This window comes from Lathyrus oleraceus, chromosome 4 (genome assembly GCF_024323335.1).
Source record: "Lathyrus oleraceus cultivar Zhongwan6 chromosome 4, CAAS_Psat_ZW6_1.0, whole genome shotgun sequence".
In the NCBI taxonomy this organism is placed as follows: Eukaryota; Viridiplantae; Streptophyta; class Magnoliopsida; order Fabales; family Fabaceae; genus Lathyrus; species Lathyrus oleraceus.
In genome coordinates this window covers 317680308-317686380 of record NC_066582.1, presented here as the reverse complement: position 1 = coordinate 317686380, position 6073 = coordinate 317680308, and the positions used below count along the sequence as shown (strand labels likewise).

At 39.1% G+C, this 6073-nt stretch overlaps 1 long non-coding RNA gene across 9 annotated transcripts; it reads left to right on the top strand.

Annotated features, from left to right (window-relative positions):
• Window positions 1-2134: 2134 nt before the first annotated feature.
• LOC127075290 (uncharacterized) lies at window positions 2135-4920 on the top strand. Of its 9 annotated transcripts, none has more exons than XR_007786361.1 (5): window positions 2135-3230; window positions 3310-3403; window positions 3474-3550; window positions 3648-3797; window positions 3896-4654. It is a non-coding gene; the product is annotated as an uncharacterized LOC127075290 (long non-coding RNA). The 9 variants fall into 9 exon arrangements; XR_007786362.1 differs by lacking the exon at window positions 3474-3550 and adding an exon at window positions 4661-4920 and having other exon boundaries at window positions 2136-3403; window positions 3592-3797; window positions 3896-4239; window positions 4393-4516; XR_007786360.1 differs by having other exon boundaries at window positions 2135-3403; window positions 3687-3797.
• The last annotated feature ends 1153 nt before the right edge of the window (window positions 4921-6073 follow it).

The window sequence follows — 6073 nt, the reverse complement described above, 5'->3', positions numbered from 1 at the left end:
ATTACGCAAGGGGAAGGTATTAGCACCCCTCACGTCCGTTGTACTCAACGGGAACCTTTTAGTCTAATTTGCTATTTGAATGTTAGTTAAATGTTATTTGCTTTCTTTGAGTAATTAGAATTGATGATAAATATGGAGGAAGACCTCAAAGGGGGAAAAGGGAGGTTTTTTATTAGTGTGCTCGCGAAGATACAGCAATCTCCTGCCTACGTATCCTTATGGTGCAATAAGGAAATCAGAGCATTCGTAGTTCGGGCAACTACGGTTTTGGTGTGTTTTGTTTTGATGAACGACTGTGTAGGTCGGCGTTCTAACGGCTAAACGCTGGCATGTCTACTCTCGGGGGAGGCTCTAGCACTGGTTTGTTATGCGCATTAGAAAGGATTGACAGTGTTCTTTTTGAAAGGGTTTTGGTCACGCGGGGGTGACGAGTTGAATTGATGTGTTTGATGTTTGATTGGTTTGGTTTCGATCGCACGGGGGCGAGAAGTTAGGTTTGATTTGTTTGAGATGTCTTTTGAAGAACGACGAAAGATTGAGCAATGTGGTGTTCACCAATCGTCCAATTCTTTCGAGGAATAACAAGGCGTCCGCCTTCTAGTCCCTTTTCGTTCGAATTATTTTGAAAGTTTGTTTGTGGATGTTGAATATGCACGGTAGTGAGGCGTACGCCTCCTACTTGCTTATTCAAAGAATAATGAGACGTGCGCCTCCTATTCCCTTATCCAAGTTTATTTAACGTATTTTAGTCGGAAGTCGATAATTTGTGCAATATGGCGTACGCCAATTATCCAAATAATCGAGAGATGACGAGGCGTACGCCTCCCATCTTTTATCATTCGAAGTTTAATTTAAGAAAGATATGTTTGGATATTTGTATTTGATTTGCGAGAAAAGTTTGAATTTTGGATTGGTAGGTTTGGAAAGGTCGATGATTTGAGTTGATGATGAAGATTCGAGCAATATGGCGTACGCCAATTATTCGAATAATCGAGAGATAATGAAGCGGATGCTCACTATTCTCCTTTTCATTCAAGGATTAATTATTAAAAGGTTTTGAGGAGTGCATTGATTGAAACATTATGATTTGAAGTCGTATGATTATTAGGGTTTTAATTTGATGACGAAGATTCGAGCAATGTGGCGTACGCCAATTATTCGAATAATCGAAAGATAGTGAGGCGTACGCCTCCTATCCTCTTTTCATCTGAAATATAGAATAAAAAGGATTTGGAATTGATTTAGAAAATGAGGTTTGAATGTATATGATTAAGGTTTAATCGGGTGACAAGAACTCGCGCAATATGGCGTACGCCAATTATTCGAGTAATTGAGAAATAGTGAAGCGTACGCTTCCTATCTCCTTTTCACCCCAAGTTTATGTTTAAGAGAAAATTCTTTTTAAATTGAGTTGGTTTGGAAAATGGTTTGAGTTTAGAAATTAGACTTGATTTTGAAAAGTGATTTGAATATTGTGTGATTTAAGATTTAATCGGATGACAAGAACTCGCGCAATATGGCGTACGCCAATTATTCGAGTAGTTGAGAAATAGTGAAGCGTACGCTTCCTATCTCCTTTTCATCCCAAGATTTATGTTAAGAGAGAAAATCCTTTTGATATTTAGTGGTTTGGAAAATGGTTTGAGTTTGTGTATTATTTCATCTACTCGGTTAATCAATAACCAAGTAGGTTTCATTGTAAGAAAGCCCAAGAGTAAGCTATGTGAGGTTGATGGCGATGCGAAGAGCAATCGACTTACAAGGGTGTTTTAAAAATGGGCTCGATATTTGGATCGAGAATTGTGATTTGTGCTTTTTGAAATTGGTTGAAATGGCTTTAAGTTGATGAGCTTGAAGTAATCTTGTCACAATTGTAGCACATCATGCAAAATGAAATTAATACTTTGTACATATGACTAAACAAGCATAGAATAATAGTTTATATAAATCTCAAAAGTGAATAATTATCTAAGTTATGCCAAGTAAGAAAATGATGATAATACGACATATTAATTAATTAAATTATAGTAGACTATTTATGATAATAAAGTTTTTTCTAATAAATAAAATTCATGTTTTAAATCAAATAAATTCAAACCAATCCTATGCTAACCAAAAGAAATAAAGAAACTAACTAAAAAGACAGATGGGCCTTGAAGGCCTCTGAAGCCCATTAGGGCGTACAACAACAAGGAGCAAGGGGGTGGTCCAAAACCCAGGAAGCCCATGTGGCTGATCCAATTCGGGTTATCCATAACCCTGGACCGGGTCAAAGAAACCGACCTAAGATCCGTTGGATCTCCAACCTTGAAACATGCGGAACGGCGTTTCCAACGCCTTGAGAAGGTCAACCAATTCTTGGGCAGTGAGAGATCTTGGCTCTCATTCATGGCCATAAATCAAAAAATCTGCAGTTAATGATAATTAACAACAATGAAGAATATATACGCTCTGTTCTTTCTCGTTCAAGAACTCAACCTTTCGGAAAGTAATCGCGTCCCAAACCCTTACATATACCCAGAAACAAACTCCAACCTTAAACTACCTTCCTTGAAATCCAACATTAGAGTTACACAAATCCAACAAACCTAAGCAAGATACTCATTTATATCTACCGATTCGAGAATAATTTCTAGTGATATCACTCAAAGTAAAAGAAAAATCAGGGAAGTGATATGAACCTTACCAACTCAGAGAATCGGAACGTCCAGCTTCTGACGATGTCGCTCAAGTTCTTCCGGCGAGTGTTCTGATTGCAACCAATTGTCCAGACAAAGTATGCTTTCTCTTCACGGTTTGGCTTTTCTCTTTTCCTTTCCTACCCCATTCTTGTCAATATGCTCCTCTGTTTAGACTTCTACTGATGAGGTTTTAGATTTGCTTTTTCCTCAGAGATTCAATACGAAACTCTAAAAGAAGAAAAGCTTTTAGGTGAGGATGAGAATTTCAACAGGGCAACGGTGCAAAATCTCCTCCTCTTCTTCTAATTTCTGTGTTCGATGTGATTTTTATCAGGGTCTTAGCTCGTATTACTCAAAGTTCTAAGGATAAACTTTGAGCACCCATTTGATATCTTTGAGCTTTGGTGTGCAGGTTAGGATGCGATTTCGGCAGAGTGACGGTGCATAAAATTAGGTCTTGGTCGAGTGACGGCGCACCGATTAGGGTTTTTTCTTTTCAATGATTGGATGTCTCTTATATAGAGCTCTGGGTTACCAAGTCTCTCACCTGTGAGCTGGCCAAAAATCCAAGATTTTCCGTTGGAATCAAATCTCCTCTAATTTTGGTGTGGTCCCTAATTTGATGCAGGTGGCAAGGCGAGTTGGTTGGGAGTGGAAATCTTTCCATGATGCGTGGTCCCAAAATGCAGGTGCTTGAAGATTTTGTCTGTAGTGAATCCACGGTAACCATCTCTTTTCACTTTTCACTACAGTAATTGTTCTGTTTTACCCACGTATTGACTTTTGTAACAGGTTTTTTTACTGGTGTTTGTCTACTGCTATTTGGTTATGGATATGCGCACAGTAGCAATGCTCCAATTTGACTTAAGGTTCGTCCATCATGGTTTATCATGATGATTGTGTATCGCAGGTCTCACAACTATCAGAGTGATGCTGAATCCGCTGGTGCTTGATTTCTTTTGACAGCATAGACATTGGTTTGATCGTGGTATGTGGCTACCGCAGGTCTTGTTGTGACCACTGATGTGTTGCAGAGTACTGATTATCTCATTCCTGTTGATAAGCCTGTGGTACTATCTGGCGGCAATCCTCCAAGAAGATTGACAAATGCTGCAGGTATCATCACTTACTGAGTTTAAACCATGTATTTGATTGTTTTGTATGACGATGTTACCGGTGTATTGTATTCAATCCGTGTTGGTAACCTGCTGCAGGTTTTGGTTCTGCAGCCAAGATTTCTTGCCGTTTAAAGGGATAGTTTGATGGCAGTTGATGTTAGCTAGTGCTGTGGTTTTGCAACAGCTTTGGTTGGCAGCGGTATTGACGACACGGGTGGTGCAAGTGGGAAATCTCGACAAGGCTAGTAGCTGTGTTGTTTCACTTTGTAATGGATTTGGATGACCATATTGATTTCTTATTTCTGTCATTCGCAGGTTTTCCGTGTTGCTTCAATCATTGCAACATTATATACAATTCAAAATGCAATTGGCTCGGCTGCAATCACTAGAGTTTCAAATGCACTAGGAGCTGGACATCCACAAGCAACACAATTGTTTGTGTATGCTGCTATGACTCCTGCTGTTTCCAATGCAATTTTGATTAGTTCCACCATTTTTCTCTCTCGACGGATTGTCGGTTATATATTTAGCAACAGGCAGGATATCCTTGTAAACCAAAACGATAGAACTAACTTTGTTTGCTGTCATGGCAGGATGTCCTTGTAAACCAATATAGTAGAACTCACTCTGTTTGCTGTCATAGCAGGATGGGTGTTTGATTGGGTTCTGCAGTAAGCTTGTCATGCACGTCGGGTGGGATTTATGCCAATGACTTTGGTATGTTGTAGGCCTGTGGTAGACTCATTGCTTGGAACCGAAATCTGTTAGAATTCAGTAGGTTCATTTGTATGCTTGTGTATTGGTTTTGAGTATGGTTGTAATGCTACTCATGCTGTAGTTTTGATGACCACTGTTTTGCAGGGCACAAGATTTACGGTGCGGAAGGTCCTGGTGTATAATGCATTTGGCTTTGATGTAGACTGTTGTGCTTATCTGGTCGTGGCTTGATGGTCATTAGATTTTGAAGTGTATTTCTTTCATTTGGCCCACTGTAATGTATTTTTAGGACCTAAGATTGCTGTGAACGGTCTTGTGGTATTGTGGTATTTGAAACAACTATGTTTGTAAAAATCCAAAATTTGTTCAGCTAATGTAATTTCTACATTGATGTCTTTAAGCCACGCAATGTTCTATTTCGAAATTCATGGCTATACTATGTACAGGTGACCATCTAGTAACCATGCTAAGCTGCCTCTCGATACATCACTCTAAGAGTACGTCGGTTATAAATGAAAAGAATAAAACTGTGAATTTTCTCTACATTCTTTTATGAACATCTCATTGCCTTTTGTCATCTATGTTCAAGAAAGTGCCAATTTTTAAAATGATCCATGCCTCCAAAGCAGAGGTGAAGCCAACAAAGTTGCAAACCAACTTGGGCACTTTGGCAATCATCGCTTGTAATCACACATACTCATGGCCATATTATTGGATTCACCACCCCAATACTTACATGATGAGACCTACTTATGACCTTGATTCGACCTAGTATTCCACCCTATGTAATATCCTTTCATCATGTCCTTTTCCTCGTATTCGTATAATAAATCACTTTGGACAAAAATGGGTTTCATGAAATGCATGTTTCTGTGTAGTACGGAAATGACATAATAGTTATAAGAGACTGAGGTGAGGTATTATCGTGATGAAATATATGCCATGCTGTGCATATGATGCTAAATTTAAAAATGAAATTAATTCTACAACAATTTAAATATGCCCGGACAAAATTGGGGTATGACCCGTGGATTCACTACAGACAAAATCTTCAAGCACCTGCATTTTGGGACCACGCATCATGGAAAGATTTCCACTCCCAACCAACTCGCCTTGCCACCTGCATCAAATTAGGGACCACACCAAAATTAGAGGAGATTTGATTCCAACGGAAAATCTTGGATTTTTGGCCAGCTCACAGGTGAGAGACTTGGTAACCCAGAGCTCTATATAAGAGACATCCAATCATTGAAAAGAAAAAACCCTAATCGGTGCGTCGTCACTCGACCAAGACCTAATTTTATGCACCGTCACTCTGCCGAAATCGCATCCTAACCTGCACACCAAAGCTCAAAGATATCAAATGGGTGCTCAAAGTTTATCCTTAGAACTTTGAGTAATACGAGCTAAGACCCTGATAAAAATCACATCGAACACAGAAATTAGAAGAAGAGGAGGAGATTTTGCACCGTTGCCCTGTTGAAATTCTCATCCTCACCTAAAAGCTTTTCTTCTTTTAGAGTTTCGTATTGAATCTCTGAGGAAAAAGCAAATCTA